This window comes from Narcine bancroftii, chromosome 4, assembly GCF_036971445.1.
Source record: "Narcine bancroftii isolate sNarBan1 chromosome 4, sNarBan1.hap1, whole genome shotgun sequence".
Classification (NCBI taxonomy): domain Eukaryota; kingdom Metazoa; phylum Chordata; class Chondrichthyes; order Torpediniformes; family Narcinidae; genus Narcine; species Narcine bancroftii.
The window spans coordinates 66,764,334-66,783,819 of record NC_091472.1 but is presented as its reverse complement, the minus strand read 5'-3'; the positions used below and the strand labels follow the sequence as shown (position 1 = coordinate 66,783,819).

At 40.2% G+C, this 19,486-nt stretch overlaps 1 long non-coding RNA gene across 3 annotated transcripts in view; it reads right to left on the bottom strand.

Moving 5' to 3' along the window:
* Nucleotides 1–19,269, bottom strand: part of LOC138759864 (uncharacterized) — a 99,396-nt gene extending 80,127 nt beyond the window's left edge. For all 3 annotated transcript variants that reach the window (XR_011355166.1, XR_011355167.1, XR_011355168.1), the window contains exons 1-2: nt 19,016–19,269; nt 15,983–16,124 (exon numbers count right to left, since the gene is read on the bottom strand). This is a non-coding gene — a long non-coding RNA (uncharacterized lncRNA). The remainder of the gene's footprint in view (nt 1–15,982; nt 16,125–19,015) is intronic.
* Between the last annotated feature and the right edge of the window lie 217 nt (nt 19,270–19,486).

Here is a 19,486-nt window from a genome sequence, read left to right as displayed (position 1 = left end):
CTCCTCTCATTTTGGCATTCCAATGGAATGGTTTCCTCTGTGAATCCCTTTTCCAATTTTCCATCTCCACCAACTGATTCCACGTAACCTTGATAGATGCAACACCTATTCTTTCACCTCTTCCCTTCTCACCAACCAGGGACCTGAGCATTCCTTCCAGGTGAAGCAAAACTTCACTTCTTCCAATTCATCCAATGGTTGCATTCAGATCTCAACAAGGGAGAAATCAAATGTATATTGAGTGATATCTTTGCAGAACACCTCTGTTCAGTCCACAGCCGTGAGTGAACATGCAGTCTGTCACTTAAATCCCACACTCTACTCCCACTCTGACCTAATAAACTATTCCAATTTCCAAGACAATTTACAGATGGCTTTACTAATGGGATGACAACCATCATGATGAAACCATATGCCCCTTGATGCACTATCAATAACACAAAAGACTAGAGTTATGGAACTATAGGCTTTTATTTATAATAAACTTGAAGGTCATCCTGTGCTGTGACCCAGGTTTTCTGGGGCTGAGCTATGGTGTTGGAGCCTTTATACAGGGTCAAGGGGGAGGAGCCATGGATATAGTCACAGGACAAGGTGGAGCCAGATTACTGAGTATATAGCAGTTCACCACATTCACCATTTGTTTTTTTTTAATTTTGTCCAACAGGGTGGCATGAGGCAGAAAGTCTTACAAAGGTCTTAGAGATTAAGCCTATCCAGTGGTCTGGTCTTCCATTGTGACTGGCGAAGAGTTAGTTACTTTGCAGTAGTTGGGGGCCATTCTTTCATCCTGGACCTCCAGCACTGTGTTAACCTGCTGGGGGCATAGAGACTCGACTGGAGTGACTGGTGCAGGGGTGGAGCTAGGGTGCCATGGTATGTAGTGTGTGTCCATGGGAGGGGAAGGTGCAGTTTGGTGGGTAAGCTCCTTGGGTGCCCCCGCATGCGTGTGGTCCTGGTTGGAGATAGTTTCCTCACGCCCATCCGGGTAGGCCACATACGAATATTGGGGGTTTGCGTGGAGGAGCTGGTCCCTTTTAACCATTCAGTCTCTTTTATGGCCCCATATATGCTTCCATAGCAGGAATGGCCTTGGGGATGTCAACCAGGATGGAAAGATAGTCCCAGACGTGGATAGTGTGGAGCACTTTGGGAAGGACCTCCTGCCAGTGAGTTACTGGCATCCCCCTGGACTTAAGGGCAAGGAGGATGGCCTTCCATGTGGTGGAATGCTCTCTCTCCACTTGACCGTTCCCTCGGGAGTTATAACTAGTGGTCAAGCTGGTGGCAATACCTCTGGCCATCATGCATTGGCACAGCTCATCACTCATGAAAAGAGGCCCCCTGTCACTGTGCATGTATGACAGGTACCCGAATAGGGTGAACAAGTTGTGCAGTGCCCTGATGACTGTGGTGGTAGTCATGTCTACATAAGGGATGGAAAAGGGGAGACATGAATACTCATCGATGACCTTGAGGAAATATTCATTGTGGTTGGTAGAGGGGAGGGGCCCTTTAAATCTATACTCAGGCATTCAAATGACCATGTGGTTTTCACCAGATGGACCCTATCTGATTGGTAGAAGAGTGGCTTGCAATCCGCGCAGACCCTACAGTCCCTGATCGCATCACTGATCTCCCTGATGGAGTACGACAGATTACGAGATTTGATAAAGTGGGAAAGTCTTGTGACACCAGGATAGCAGAGGTCGTTGTGGAGGGTTTTGAGGTGGTCAATTTGGGCATTGGCACATGTGCCTCAGGTCAGGGCTTCCCCAGTCAATACAGAATATCGTAGTAATAGGTGGAGAGTTCAATCCTCCACCTCAAATTTTTATCATTCTTTATCTTACCCCACTGTTTGTTGTTAAACATGAATGCCATAGCCCGTTGGTCCGTGAGCAGGGTAAAATGTCTGCCTCCAGTGTCACACTACCTCAACTATTGCCTGACCCTCCTTCTCGATGAAGGAATGTTGGATTTCAGTTTATGGGAAAAGAAGGCCACGGAACTTTGACCAGGTCAAAGTCAAATGTATCGCTCTCGTCCTGAAGTGGGGCAGATTCATCCACCACATACGCTGTGGCTTTAGCAATGTCCTCTTTTATCTGACTGAAGGCTGCATGGGCCTCTCTTGTCGGGGAGAAGGACTTGGACTTGGTAGGTGGGGGGTGGACTTAGTCTGCATAATTAGGCACCCACTAGGCGTAATAGGAAAAGAACCCCAGGAACCCTTTCAGGGCCTGGAATCTGTGGGGAAGGGGGGAGCTCTCTAGCAGTGGGTGCATCCAGTTGGGGTCGGGGGCAATAACTCCATTCTCCACAACACACCCAAGGATTGCCAGACGGGAAGTGTGGAAAACACATTTATCCCTGTTGTAGGTGAAGTTTAGACATTTGGCTGTTTTGAGGAATTTCTTGAGATTGGCATCACAATCTTACAGGTCACTTTTATTAGCACAGGCCACTTTTAACTGGGACAGTGGCCGCTTTTCATCCCCGGAGATCAGAGGGTTCTACCTTCAACTGGAAACAGGTGACTTTCAGCTGTTCCTTTTCCACTGGTTTTATCATCACGCCAATATCAGCCAACGCCGGGGATGTGCGTAGGGATAGAGGCTGTTAATTCCCAGCGTAAAATGACATCATTTGATTCTAGCGTTCGGACAGTGTTCTTTTTCCACTGGACCCCATCCCAGTAAATTCCCAGTTAATTCCTGGGACAGGGTGCCAGTGGAAAAGGGGTTATATATTCAAAAAGATTCTGTCTAAAGATTTGTCCTAGGTTCCAATGTGCAAGTTAGAAATATCTTCAAATTAACCAAGTTTTGTGAGTGCACCAGCTGCTACCATTTTGCACGTATAGCTCATGGGCGTATTTCTATTCCCTAATCCTGAATGACTCAAACACTCTCTTTCATTACACTCCCAATGAAAAAAAAATTCATTCGTTAATTTCAGTCTTTGCTAATTATTATAATTCAGGCAAAAGTAAATCAACAATATTGACACCAATACAATGCATTCATATTAAAGCTTAAAATACATACATATTTTTGTGTTTTCTGATAACTGCACACTATTCATAATAAACATTTGAATTACGCTACTATACTGTAAACAAAAATAATCTTTCTACATTATTAATTAAAACCAACATTTATTTTTCCACTAATTCCACTCCTTGATATGATTTATCGGGCCTCTGCACAGCTGATGGCAATCATGTTACTGGCAAAAAGTCAAAAAGCACAAGGGAAGAATTATTGAGAGGATCAGGCACAACCAAGAGGTGCAGATTTATGCTGTCTACAATTAGGGGCAGGTGGGTTGTGAGAAGGTGAAACATGAGCACACTGTTATCTTTAATGGTTGCCTGGCCACAGCTTGAGGCATCTGCCCTAATGGTGGCCAGCACTGCCATCTTGAGTGTTGAATTTTGCCATTCTACTGTTGATGATTGCAATTTTGTACATTATTTCCTATAAGAGAGTGGATCGTGGGTAGCGCCTGTCAAGGTGGAATAGCAACACTGTGTGAAAGTTGCCACTTGTACGAGTGAAGCTTGGAGTATTGATAAGTGTTTTAAGGTGAAGCTAGCTTTCCATCCTTTGGTTGGAATCCTGGGAGTCCTGCCTGTTAAAGATTGTAGGTAAATTCTGTAATTGGGATGATTCATTAAATTCCTTGCAACAATGTAATGCATGCACATCCTTCAAATCTGACCTCTAAGGATTAACTCCTTCGGATTTCCATTCAGTACTACTTGTGTACCTGTTCTCCCTCTGCCTCTCCATTCTGTTGACCAAGGCCTTCAGCTCAGATACCAATTATTGTCAGGTAATAAAACAGAAATGTAATATTATGTGAAATTGCCTTTAGTCTGCCATAAAGCTGAAAAAGATTCGCCATTAGCAGAGCCCGGGCCCCTTACAGTCAGAGAAAGAGAAGCATAAGAGAGTCCCTCCCAGAGTCACTGTGTCCATGGATTTGCCTCCAGGCTCTGCAATTGCGCAAGACTCCAGTTCAGTTCAAACCCTCAGTAACTGAGCCCAGGTCCAGTTGAGGAAGTCTTCAACGCCCAGGGCCCTTCGGGAGCCCTTCTTGCCCTTACACTCTCTCAAATCCTGATTCTGATACCTGGTTTTCATGAGCCAGTCTCCAGCAGCCCGCAGCCTGCGTGGGTCCCTAAACTCTAAATTGCCAACAGCCTTGCCAAATGTGTGTGCCCTTCAGCCAAAGAGCCTCCCTCTGGTCTTCGGGGTCACATCATAAAAATCACACTACTGATTCTACCATGGCTTACAGCAACCTTTCAAAATCTGTTGAAAAACTTAATTAATTAATTACAAACTCCGGACATAGATTCGTTCAAATCCACCAATGAGAGTTGCTTATGAATTTCATCACTGGAGAAAATGCATGAAGACAATAAACTACGTGGTTAATATCAGTTTATTGAAGATGGGTCAACGTATAAATTCTGCACAAGTTGTGCATTAAGTCATTCGAATGTGATTTTATTCTTCAACACAATTCCAGTGCATGCTTAAATTTGACAAAGTCAAAATGACTTGGTTTTTAAAGTTACTATTTTAGCTAACAGAAAGAAGTTTACAACTAATAGCTTTAATTCTTGTTTGAATTTTCTTTTATTTTGTTTCCAGAAAGCTTGCCTGCACAGAATATTAACTGTTTTAAAAGAGAACAATGAATTGATATTGATCTTTAAGATTTTACTGAAAAGCTCCCTCAGCAACATCTGTGCTTAGTACCACATGCTTCTGGACATTTGCTGGCATGATGCAGGAAAACAGCTTTATATGAGTTGGGCATGATGCCAATTGTCAGTGAACTTCAGCCAAGGAGTGCCAATATGGATATCACAAACAGGAGAGATTTGGGGCAAATTTTGACTTAAGCATCTGATTTAATTGACAGAATGAATGCACCTGTCAGTGTTGTAATATTCTTTTGATTAGTTTTGGCCTTAATGATAAGATAATGTAAAAGCTTGTCAGTGCAACAAGGCAGCATCCAAGTATATAGCGATTCTACAGCAGTATATTCAGTGATAGAAATGGACAATGGCAAGTGTTGTAAAATGTTACTGCATTCACCCAGTATTAAAGATGATCTGACTGTAAATTTGGAATCTATTTATCATGAAAATGTATCTCTTTTCAGAGGTGTCGCAGGTACCTTTGTACAAATGCCAGTATCTGAAAAATTAAATCAATGACAGTTTCAGAGGTATTTAGCATTTATGCAGGTTGCACTTTGCCAGCATCTCCATTTGCTTGATTCTCAAAATCAACTCATTATTACTCATTAGTATAAAGAAAGTCAAAAGGAAAACAAGTCCTTTTCCAACCAGTTCACCTATAGGACCAAGCCAAGGCAGGGCAAGATTAAAAACTAGAATTGTCGCTAATGCCCATTTCTGGAGCAATTGCTTTTCCTATTGAGAGTCCAACATAAAACTGCACTACCAATGAAAATCAGCTCCAACAAAAAGATTTAGGCCTGAATCATTAATGAGGCTTTTCTATCCACAGATGCCATTGGACCTGCCAAATGTTTCCAATTTCTTCTGTTATTATTATAGATGTGACACCTTCCATAGAAGCTGTCATTAAGCATAGTCAAACTTCAAAGTTACTGCCAGAATCACATATAACACTGTGACATCACATACAACACTGAGATTTTTCTTCCTGCGGGCCAGGTAGAAATATTATTGTCCTACCAATGAAAATCAGTCATAGTCAAGCTTAGAGTTGGAAATTAGTTGAATGCTTATCTTATTGTGTCATGCTACTCATTTGCTCAGGTTTGGCATTGGGAAAAGTGATCCTATCAACTGCCAAACATTATTTTATATAAATAAATTAGACATCAACTGTTGTCCATACTCATGCAATGAAATCTGAAACTAATCTGTTCCTCCATAGACTTCCCTGTACTGGTGACTTCATAATAGATCTGAAAATTAACTGCATGCAGGGTCTTAAATTGTTTAATTAACACCCAAGAAACTCATTAAACACCCTCTCAAAGATTTAAATACTGTGGAATCTTAATTGTCCTTTGCTGAACAGGGGCACAACAGAAGAGGCAAAAGCCGTGAATCGGGTAGACTTCCAGCTCCTCAGGATGGAAATTGGAGGAGAGGTGTAAAAAAATCTTGGATCAATATTTTGGAAAGTAATTCCTTGGTCAAAATTACCTGAGCCAGTGTTTAGGTGATTAGTGAAGACACAGGGCAGGTCTAAATCTGTCAGGTGATCCAATTGTCTGAGGTCACGGGGAGGTGAGACAATCAAAGCTGTTTCAAAGTCCCTGAAAATTGTCTTTCAAAAACCCATAAATGCTCTCAGGGCAGCTACAAATGTGATCTAGCCCAAAGTTCTAGGAACAATTGGTTTTTCTATTATTGAAACATAGAATGAGATTACATTTCAGAAAGCACTCAAATTCTTTTCCCATCTCATCAATGTTTGCTGTATTTGGACTTTCCATACAGAACATATTTAGAAAATCTGTTGTCATCAATGTTACTTTCCTGAAGACAAGGTCTTGAAAATGCTTTGAACTCCCACCTTGGGCTTCCCCTTTGAAAATCATAATATATTTCCACTGGTAAGAAGAAAGTGAAATCTGTTAGCCACTTTTGCTGTGACAGATTTCAAAATCATAGAAAAGAATCAAAATATACAATTTGATACTGTATTATGCACCATCATTACTTCAGTCTGCCAAAGCAACAACATGTCTTTCTGAAGGGAGAAATCATTTCCTGACTGACAGCAGCAATATTTGAGGTAAAGCTCACTGTGCATTTGTGGTGATTCCTCAGTGCATGGTTGGGATATTCTCATAATTCTTCACTGTTCTCGTAAATCTGTTTCTGGTTGATTGGAGCTGCTTGGGTATATGTGGCCCAAAGGCTTCCTTTTCCACACTAGTACTGTTATTTCCGATATACTGTAGCTGTAAGTCCTATCTTTAGGTTACTGCTGCTTATCATCTATACAACATCAACCAGAACCGTAGTATTTCAAACTACAATGAAAGAACACCATATATTTCTAAGTAAGGATACCATACCAACACCTCTTCAATGTCAACAAATTTTAAGACTAATTCATTGTCTGATATTCAGTTACTAGATGAATAGGAACTTTCTCCAACTAAATATTGGAAAGTCAGAAAACATCATGTTGAACTCCTATTACAAATTCTTTCCCTTCACTGCTGACTCTTCTGTTCCTCTCTCTGTCAATTGGGTGAAATTGAATTAAACTGCTTGCAACTTTGGTGCCATACCTGAACTCATACCATGACGGCAGCAAGCTCACTGTGTAACATCAGCTGCTCCTTAGCTCAGCTCCTGCCAAAACCTTGAGTTATGTTTTTGCCAGCTCCATACTTGTCTATTCCTAGCTGATTTCTATTTCACTTTCTATAAGTTCATCCAAAGTCTGACTGTATCTTAATCTGCACTACTCTGTACATATATTGCCTGAATTTCCTGCCCTTTGTTGAATCCTAGTTACGCACAGCCTTGTTTCAAAATTGAGCACCTTTGTAACCACACGCCTGCTCTTTCTGTCACCATCTTCAGATCTATCAATTCACACGCCCAATAAGGCTTGTAGATTTCAGCACTAGTATGATTCTGACCTTTTACTCATTTCCAAATTTGATGTTTCCCCATTGACAACTTTGTTTTTAGCTGCAAAAGTTCAAAGACTGGAATTCTGTTCCTTCACCCCCTCATCTGTCTTTTTTGGCTCTCTTTAAAATCCTCCCTCATAGTTCAAGCTTTGGCCATCTATTCAAATATCTTCTCATACCTGTACATCATTTCTGTAGCATAGTAAAGCTAGTTATGCCTTCTGTTGTTACAATTAAAAGATGCTCTATGTGGAATTATAATTAATGAAGTATTCCAGCAGAGCGTTGAGTTTAAGCATAGTGGCCTATGCATAAAAAAGAAAGAGTGTATAGTTCCAATGAGATACAATTAAATTACATGCTTGGTAAATTTTAACATCCTTGGGCTATTCTAAAGAATTTTATAATCAATTAATTATTTTTGAAGTGCTGAGATCCTTGATGGTTAACAAAAAATAGCAATCAATTCGTTAACTGCCTGTAGCCACATTTAGAAACTCTAAAAGGCATAGGCACCTTTCTACGAGTTTCATTGTTAATGCAATTGCTCAGTACTGCATCATCTTGTGAAGTACCAATGACAGAAGTTGAATCAATTGGCCACACCAATGTTACGGGCATGTTCTTTATAATGAAAAGTGCAGGTCCTCAGCCCTCGAGCCTTCTAAACAGTCAGGTATAGGGTGGAGTACTCATTACTGGATGGTGCCATCAAAACAAAACTCAAGGAGTTCATTCTTGACAGAGCAGTCTACTTGATTGGCACCCCATGAATTAGATCCAATTTTTACTGACTGTTCTCTTAATGCACTGTGGCTATTGCACATTGTATTCACAGGAGGTGCCACAGTAACTCACTAAGTACACATATCACCCTCACTGATCTTCTACTGCCAAGAAAAAGAGAAGCATTGTCACAGAAATAGTTTACCTCAAAATTCATGTTCAGCTTCAATACATAATTCTCAAGTTAAGTACATTGTTACCCTCTCAAGTCAGCTAAGAAAAAGCAATAAATAAGGAATGTCAGTCCTATCCATTCTGAGGTCAAAACATTTGAAGAACCAAACGACCAGTTCATCTGTATTGAAGGTCTTGTCTGAAAGAAGAATGTCAGCTGAGACTCCAGCAAAACTTATGGGTCTTCTTTGAATACTGCTATGCAATCTTTTAAATTTATAAGAGTAGGTAGGCATGGTTCAGCATGAGCTCCGAAAGACAAGGAAGCACTCCCTTGAAACCATGAAAGATGGGGACTTGACACAACACACTGACATATCAAGAGACGAGAAAGACAAGTCTTTGTAATTGAACTAAACCTACATCCAACAGAACAACAATCTCTCACTTTTCAGTAGGTTGCAAACTAAGAATGCTGACTACAATTTACCTGCAAGTATCAATATAACAATCCCCTCTTGCAGGGACTTTGTGTATAGAAAAAGGAAAGGGAGCATAAATAACCCTGAAAGAACAGCAGATTTATGGTCCACAGAGGCTCTGCCTCCCATGGGGAAAAGCATTGAGAGTCTTGCTATTTTGGAGAATAGGTTGTTAAATTACCATGAGCCCTAAATCTATTTGAATAATGCTATCCAAAATAGTCGAGTTGGCATGGAGTCATGCTGATTTTCGCTATAACTCTTAGATGCTATGAGGTGGCTTCAGAAATTTTGCAATGGAAGCTGAGACTTTAGCCATAAGATCCACAGAGTTTGAAATAGAGTACACCAACATTTCCTAACTGGTAAAGGTGGAATCCAGACTACATGCAATTAGACCTCAACCTCCTGATGCTCCTTGATACAGTATGATGTGTTCAAACAGACTTACCAATGCATCAAGCATCTATTTGCATATGCCTATCAAACCTTATCATAACACTGCATCACTGAAGACCTTTCAGCCAAATGTGTAATTTCAGCAGATGAAATAATGTTTACAGCAGTTCAAAAATCTAATTTCAGCATTATTTCAAACTCACACCTTGAAATGTTAACTTTACTTCATTCTCCATAGATGTTATCTAACCTGCTGAGTATTAAAGCAGTTTCTGTTTTTATTTCAGACTTCCCACATCTTGCATTTTTTGGCTTTTCTTAACTTCCTTTGTCCCTTTGACCTGGCAAATGGATTAACCTTTTATCCTGCCAAGACTGCAGTCTACTGAGAATTGGCCAAATTCAATACATGCCTGGTGCCTGCTTCATTGGTTCAAATTGCTCAGTTACTGTTGGCGTAAGTGAAGAGTCAATATTTGAACGGGTGGTATCATGGTAAAGGTTGCAGCAGGATCATCTGGAAAAGTGGATAGGTGAATAGCTGATGGAATCTAACTCAGACAGGTTTCAAGTGATGTGTTTTTGGAGGTTAAACCAGCCACAACATAGACAATGAATGGTAGGGAGCATTGTAAAAGAGCCAGCCTTGATGATAAGATACAAGTACCAAGATGCAGTGAACAAGTTTTTGCCTGTATGCAGTCCAGATAGACATTCATAAAGGTACAGCAAGAAAGACACAATACAGAAGAGCAGCTACAGAGAGATAGTACTCTGATAATGGTAGGAAAGAAACTGTTCTTGAATCTCTCACAGTTGTGATTCTTCTTTCCCATTGGAGGAGGGTGAAGAGAATCTTTTTACACGTTGGCTGCTTTTCCAAGGCTGCGGGAGGTATGCTTGGAGTTGATGGAGATGGTGGGGGGTGGGGAGAGAGGAATTTGTGTTCACAACTCACTGCAGTTCCTTGTGGTTCCAGGTGGAACAGTTACCGTCCCATGCAGTGAAGCACATTGACAGGATACTTTTAATGGTGCTTCTGTCGAAGTTAGGATTCTACCCTCTGGAGACCCAACAAATGGATTAGTATTTTTTTTTCTTTCCTCAATCTGATCAGTAGGCAAGAAATGAAATACCTTCAAAACACTTATCTCAAAACTGGCATCTTTTACTGGAGGCCTGGTTTAATTTAACAGTTTGACCCAGCATTGGTGGAGCATTTCCTCATGCAGTCAGAGATTCAATGAATCATTAATGACCAATCTAGTGCAGGGCAGCAGACCACCCTGGAGTGGCAAAGCTGATGTGTTTGTTCCCTCTGAAGATGAAGCTTTGGACCACTGAATCTGATAAAATTGTCATTTCAACCTTAAATATTATGCCTCATAATAATGATGGGTCAGGAACTAAATAATTTGCATTTGATTTTCTTCTGTAGAACTGAAAATACAGTTTTTGCCTTTGTGTCTGAAAGAATGCTGAATTAACCATTGATTTTTATTATTTCTTCTTTCAGTCCTTTATTCCACCACAAAGCCAGCTAGTTACCTTTTCAAAAATCGTATTAAAAATGATGTAAAGCCCATACAATATGATTGCCCTCTCCCTTGTGAGCAGCACTTTTACTTTCTAAAGCATCTTGGCACATGTGGCACTGTTTTGTCCTCTGGGTCCTCATTTTTAAAATTTATGCAAGTTGAAGGTGCCTTGGCTGGTGCCAATTAATTAGCACAAAAATGTTGCATAGTGTGCACATTCAAATCATTATTGTTAGTGCCCTTTTCAAACATACAGAATGCAATCAAAAGGATTATATTTTTAATTAAATAAAATGCATCAAGATGGCATGCTACCATATATTGATGACACCTACAGTTGAATCTTCAATGGAAAATTATATATAGTATTTTTTTAAAATGAACAGCGGTGATTCACCATTAGCATAAACTGATAGGAGATATTGATCCTAATTTCCAATATTATTGATGGCACATTGAAACAGCTGTCTGTTCTGATCGATCTGGGTATTTCCATTTTCAAGCAGATCGTCAATGATCTCAGTTCTGTGAGTATTTACCTGCCTTTGTGAGTGGCTTAAGATACTGATGCTTTTGCTGGTTAACCACTTTACACCAGGATAGCATCACTGCTTATACTTGAAACACAAGTCATAAATAACCCATTATCTGACAAATTACATTCCCAAAAAATGGAAAATATCTATTTTGTTATTCAAATAAGATCAGCTTGAGCAATTGGCCTTGATTGAATAGAGAACGTTGATTAAACTAACAATAAGTTTAATACTACATGGTTATTTCAAAGTAGGTAGAGTGACTGGAAATTGCATTTTACAGTCAATAGTAAGGAGTACAATTCAATGGCAATTGTGGCAGAACTTGCTCAGAGTGACACTGACTGTTGCATAAACTTAGATATAACTAACTATGCAAAACATGTCAATGTATGTGGGATCATTCCCATTGTTGCCTCATTAACATGCGCACATACACAAATCAACAACAAACAAAAATACAAAGGTCAAAGTTATGATTTATTGTTAGAGTACACACATGGCAGCGCACACTTCCCTGAGATTCTTTCACCTGTGAGCCAGGCATAATTTCTACTCATCACTAACTGTACATTATACTCAAGAAAAAGACACATGTACAAAAGGGAGAAATGTAAACAAAATTATAAGCAAACTGTGCAATACAGGAAAAAAAGTCAGAAATAAATAATGTACCAAGTAAGTGTCCTTAAACAAGTCTCTTACTGAGTCTGTTGTTTAGGAGTCTGATGGTGGAGGGCTGGCCATTATTCCTGAATCTAGTGGTATGAGTCTTGTGGCATCTATACCTCTTTCTTGATGGCAGCAGAAAGAAAAGACCATATTGAGTGATGTGGATCCTTCATGATTGTTAATGCTCTCTGACAGCATTGTGGAGGGTAGAGAGGGTTTTGCCTGTGAAGTACTGGGCTGTATCCCTAACCTTCTGCAGGACTTTCCAATCAGAGGTATTGGTGCCTCCATACCAGGCCATGCTGCAGCCAGTCAGCATACTTTCCACTGCATATCTGTAAAGGTTTGTGAGGGTTTTTGATGTCATTCCAAACCTCCACAAACCCATGAGGAAGTAGAGCCACTGAAGTGCTTTCTTCACAGAGTTTGTAGGGTCCAGGAAAGGTTCTCTGAGATAGTGACTCACAGAAATTTAAATTTGCTCACCCTCTCCATCTCTAATTCCCCAATGATCTTGGGTTTTCCCTTCCTGAAGTCCATAATCAGCTCTTTGATTTTGGTGACATTGAGTTGTTAATACACCATTAAGCCAAGGTTTCAATCTCCTCCTGTGTGCTAACTCATCACATCTTTTAATGCAACCCACTACTGTGGTATTGTCAGCAGATTTGTAGATGTTACTTTTGTCGTACCAAGCCAGTGTCATGGATGTAAAGTGAATAGAGCAGGGAGCTAAGTATGCACCCCTGTGGTGTTCTGGTACTGATGGAGATTGTGGAGAAGATGTTTTAAATTTAGACATTCAGCATGGTAACAGGCCATTTTGCCACCCAATTAACCTACACCCATAGCATGTTTTGAATGGTGAGAGGAAATCGGAGTCCCCGGGGAAAACTCACAGAGACACAGGGAGAAACTCCTTACAGACAGCGAGGAATTCGAACCTCAGTCCCGATCACTGGTCTGTAAAGGCATTGAGCTAACCGCTATGCCAAATGCCATACAGCTCTTGCCAATCCTCACTGATTGGTGTCTGGAGGTGAGGAAATTACAGTGGGGTGTTGAGGCCCAGGTCTTGGAGTTTGCTGATCAGTTTTGAGGAGATGATGCTGTTGAATGTGGTTAAGGAGCATGCTGATGAATGCATCTTTGATGTCCAGATGTTCCAGGGCTTTTTGTAGAGCCAATGAGATGGCAACTGCCATAGACGTGTTGCAGTGGTAGGCAAATTGGAATAGATCCATGTTGCTACTTAAACAAGGGCTGTTATGCTTCAACACCAACGTCTCAAAACACTTCATCAATGCAGATTTGAGTGCCACTGGTCGATAGTCATTTAGGCAATTTACCACATTCTTCTTGGTATGATTGAGGTCTGTTTGAAACAAGTGTATACCACACCCTTTCAGAGTGAGATGTTGAAGATATTCATGAGTACATTGGCCAATTAGTCAGTACATTTTCAGTCCCCAGCCAGGTACTCCATCCGGACTAGATGTTTTTCTTGGATTCACTCTCCTGAACACAGTCCGCGCCATCTTCAGATACTGACAGTGGAGAATCAACAAGGAACATGGGAGTTCTTCCTTGTTCTGGCGGTCAAACTATGCATAGGAAGCACTGAGTTCATCTGGGAGTGAAGATTTGCTGTCTCCTACTGCACTGAATTTGGTTTTGTAGCAGGTTATGTCATTTTGGCCCTGCCTCAGCTGTCAGGTATCCTTTGTTGTTTCCATTCTTATCCGGGAATCTCCACTTCACCTGGGAGATGGCATTCTGTATGCCAAACCTACTCCTTGTGTAGTGTTCTGAATCTTTGAACTTGCATTCTATGATCTGGTTCTCATTGTTCTTCTAGGGATTCTAATTGGGGAACACCCTGAATGATTTGGTGGGGACACACTTATCCACAGTTGTGTGATCATTGAGCACCTCAGCTGAGTTCTTGAGAACTGCCAAATCCACTGATACTCCATCCTCCCCTGACCACCTTCTGGCTGTCCTGATCTCTGGGGCAGAAGGAGCACTGCCAGATGTTCTGACTTGCCAAATTGCGTTCTTGGGAAAGAACAGTAGGATTTCCTTATCTTAATGTAGCAGTGATCAAGTGTGCTTTGACCTCTGGTACAACGGGTTATGTGCTGGTGATAATTGAGCAGGTTTTCTTTAGACAGGCCTGGTTAAATCACTAATATTTGTAGTGCATCGGGGTGAGCTCTCTCTTGTATACTGACCACATCATGCAGTTCTCCATCTGCCTGTTTGTATTTGGCATAAGGAGGGATATTATCTCTTTTGAGAATCACAAATGAAAACCCTCAGGTAGACAGAAGGGTCTGCATATCATTGAGATTTTCTCAAAGGTAGTCGAGCAGGTGATTAACATGACCCCAACTTCTGTGCACCAGCCGGTATTAACTAAAAAGCACACACCGCCCCTTACTCTCTTTGCTGGAATCCCTTCCAATCCTGTCTGTGAATGGTGAAATCCTCTGGTCAATTCACAGCATCCAGTGTGTTCTCTATTAGCCAGAACTCGGTGCAGCAAAGAACTGAGATTTGTCTCACCTGTCTCTGATAAAACAGAGTTTGTCGATTATATTTTCTGATAATGGAACATTCACCAGTAGAATGGCTGGTAGTGGAGGTTTCATCCCCCTACGCTTCAGTCTGATTTGGATCCCAACTCTCACACCACATTTCCAGCCTTGACCTAAGTGGTGGACTAGTCCATTCAGAGCTCTTCATTCTAGTCAACCTGACTCAGACATTGCCTGGGAAATTTGAAGATTGTTAATGCAGTTCAGAGGCTGGTCGTTGAGAAGAAGACTACATGCTGCTGAATGCAGTGAAAGTAGATCAGAAGGTGAGTATTTAAATGCAGTAGAGCTTTCTGCAGCTTGTAGAAAGTCACCATTTTTATATACACAATCAAAAGCTTTTCTCTCTCGCATACATACACAGGATTAGTAGCAAAGTTACCAATGGATGCAATTAGAAAACACCGGACAATACAATAGAGACTACACTAACATGCAGACCTTTCTTGGTATTTAATGTGATTATTCAGGGACTTGCTATGACTTCTGTCATTTTCCATGCACAGGTCTTATCGCAATCAGAACCTGGAGTAGAGGACTTGTCAACTTTTGCCATCTTCAATAATTGATAAGATCATGTGTTTTCTTATGCCTCGTGACAACTTTTTCAACCTAATTCAATTTCAACTAATTTCCTCAGCTATATTCTCTTGAATATACTGATCAACTGCATTTACATGGTCACTTCAAAAAGAGAATACAAAAAAAAACCTGACTCTTAGGATACTGAAATAGCCACTGAAGTCCAAATTAAATTTACTAACTCCTTGTCCTCGGATTATGAATCCAAGATCTAAGCTCCATCATTAGGCAGATATTGATGGGATCTTCCCTATTAATTCCTCCCAGAACCTTGGGATTCTCCACTCCACCTCTCGGCCTTCACAATTAATTTACTGAGAAATCAGCTCAAACATTTTATGGAAGTTCATTCAAATCAAACTTCCCAGATACATTCTACCAATTACCTTGCCCTGCCACGACAGCAGTAGGAGAGCACATTCCTTTCTACAAACTATTTCCATTTTGTCATTGACAAGCATTAGGAGCACAAAGCAAAACTTACTGTTGCTAACAGGCATCCACTTACCAAGGTGAATGTATTCTGCACGGCCCCAAAGGGTTTTTGTAATTAAAGTTACTTCATGTTTATAGGTAAGAGCTAAAGTACTCACTTCATAAATTGTGAGCCTCTCAGCATCCGCTTGTGTCAGTTTTTGTAGAAAAGATCAATATCAGCAGAGGTTGAATTTTTTGTGTGCACTTCACTGACCTCCACCATTAGAGACAATTTTTCCCACTGCCAGGAAGCGAGAACTGTGGGATACAGAAAGCAATATCTTAATTGTCTGCTACCAATCGCGAACTTAATTACAGAAATGCATATGCATTGAAAACAAATGATACAGACATTTCTATTGTCTTGACAAAGAACTAGCAATTTCTAGGTGCATTGATAATCTTTTTTTTAATTTAAAAATATTAAAAGCAGAAACGGAGGACCAATACAAGGTCAATACATTTCTCCTCAATTTCTCCAGCTCTTCCCAGCAACACTCACAGAAGATTTTGGACAGACCAGATAGATTCCAGATAAATAGCACATACTCTATTATCCAGCTTTTTTCGTTGCTCATCACAAAGTCACTGCAGCCACATGGGAAACGTTTGTAAATTCATCCCCTCACGATGCAATAATTCCCTGAAGATTAACAGTAGCTCTGTGCAATGTAAAGCATGATCCAAAGCTGTATTGATCAGGAAAATGTAAAGTTTAGTGCTGAGTTTATGATCAACTAGTGTTCTCAGTCTTGTGAAACAGCTGTGCTGTTACCATTAACCTTAGTGTTTTTGAAATGGAGAATGAAAAGAGAACAGGTATGTTTCTGATTAGAGTCCAACAATTCCTTCTGGCTCAAGCACAGCACAGGTGAACTGAGGTCAGGTATGGCTTAGTTGCAGTGCTTTCTGTGGTCATGTGATGGTCACTGTCTAGATTTACAATGAAGCAAGGATCACTGTGGTGAGGCCAAAGACATCTTAAACATATCCTTAGCAAAAAGCAATGACGTTATAATTTAACATGCATTCATTTCACTTATGGTTCAACTGGCTTTTTCTTCATCATACCACATCCATACAGATAGAAATGTATCAGAACAGAGATAAACCATCTGGCAATCAAAAATTAAAAATAAGCCTAAACATCAAATCAACATCTTTCACTTAAATTTGGGCTGTTTTGTTGTATAATGCCAGGACAGGCAAACCTCTGTTTTTTAAAAAAAACTTTAGTACCAATTGCTTTTAGTTTTGTTCAGAAACTTGATTTTTTTTTGCACTCTGATACAAAGAGTGGAAATTTCAGGATCATGCCATTTTAAACTTGCACTGTTTTAAAAAAAAATGTGATTGTCTGACCTTCAGTTCTTCCCAAATATCTGACTGTGTTCAGGGCTCAGACAGTAGTCTGAAGCATTCCACTCTCCCTTCTCTCTGGAGGCTGCATTTGGAATGCAGCCCAGAGCAGGGTGACTTTGTGACGGTTGTAAAGGATCCCAAGTGAAATGAGTTTGAGCAGGCTTGGAGCGCATAAAGATGTTTACCTGCTGACATCCTGTAGCCATTGACTTAAAATCAGGAGGAGGCTGACATTCCAACCTGTCTGCCATATGTGTTGCAAGTTCCCTTAGTTTCCATGTAAGCCATGGGACGGAGCATCTGACTGAAATGGGAAAAAAATAGCACTGCAGCCTCCAGGTAGAGGTGGAAGGGAATTCATCCATGCATGAGTTTGGATGGACATCACACCAGACTGATGGGTTTATACTGCAGAAAAATCACCTAAACTATGGGGGCTTACAGATTTTCTAAGCCTGCTGAGGTAGGTTGATAGAGCAATTGCACTGCAATTTTCAAACTAATATTAAACATGTTATGGCAATAGAAATAAACAATATCCTGATATCAATTACTTCAAAGATATGGAACACTTTATTAAATATAATAACCTTGAAATTGTAAACACATGGTTTTCACCTTGAAATGTATGCAGGTACAGTACCTATACCTAAATGTGTTGGATCTTTACACACTAACTGCTGGTCCTCAATCATCATGGTAAAATGGGAAATTGCAGGCACCAAATAGCAACATTACTGGTGAAGGAGTCTGAAATCTTGGGTCACTCTGATGCTTCTAATGGCCCTCATGTAAGTGGCTAAAGTGGTGTGCTCCTGTTAGGAAGAGGATAAATTGCAATTGAAAAAGGACCATTGTGTAGGCTTGATTCTATGGGAAGAGTGGATTGGTCTTGAGAGCAGCTGATCAGACCAGAAGATAGGTTATCAGTCAAGAGATTAGGTGACAAGGCTCAAAGGCATGGAAGGCAAGTGATCAGCCAATGGTTTGCTGATCACTTTGGTGCAAGTGTTTGGCTAGAATATCTCATCTTCTTCTCTGAGTGTGAGTTCATCCAAAACTTTGCTCCCTATAACACCATCTTGTTTACCCATCGTCTTTATTGGCTTCTGTCTGATATTTTTTCAAAGTTAAAATCCTTGCCATTGTTTTCCAACACCGCCCTAACATCAGCCCTTCTTCTCCACATTATTTCTTCTGGCTTTTCTTTGCACTCCTTTTTGTACACCCCCAAATGTAATCATCCTGACACTGGAAATTTTACCTTCAGATGCCAAGCCAGGCTCTGGAAATCCCCCCCCCCCCCCCCGACCTCTCTATCTCTCTAGTTTTCTTTCAAACATTGCTTAAACCTTCCTCTTTGACCAAAATGACCTAAAATATATTGAGAGCTTAGGGTGCTATAAATTACTTAGAAAAACATGGACACATTTAAAGGTTATGTTGCTTTCAATATTGGTTGTGTCTACTCTGTGCTGCAATTCAAGCACAGAGTTTTAAACATAAGCATTGTTTGTAATCAATGAATGAATGGGTGTTAACATGGTGAAGTTTTGGACTGAAAGATCAGGAAACAAGTTGGAAGACATTTGGGAGACCAAGGTGGTACAGTAAGTCAGAATATCCCATCACAAAAATGGCAAGCTATGAACAAGTGAAAATATAGACTGCTTAAAGTTTCCCAGTTCTCCTGAAAAATGCATCATGGAGATATTTTGCATGAAACACATTTGCCCTTTCACCTTATATTAATATGTATTGAGAATGGGTTTCAGAATTTCACCTACCTTCCTGATACTCCCAAGATATTCCTGTGCAGCTCATCTCAAATATTCCTAATTTGACATACTACTGAAAAATAAAAGAATGATCCACACATAATATTTTCTTTTTACATCTGTATATCCACTCTTATCTACACTTCCATGCTAATTATAGGTTCCTTCCCCCTCCTCTAAATATTGGTAAGTGTAATATACATTTTGAATTCCAGTTTTGCTTATCCTGTAAATATGCCAGACTGTAAATAAGTTATCTGGGAATATGTGGATTCTAATTTAATAGAGTGTTTTGATTATGATTTATGACATCACCTCAACCTCTGGCTAAATTATGATATTATAGATAAGTAATGATAACTGTTATTTTTGTTCACAGGAGCAAAAAAACCAGTGTTTTGCATGGAAACATAAGAGACTTCAGAAGGTAGAACATGGAACAAAAACCAAATGCTGTAAGAACTTAAAGCATCAAGCAGC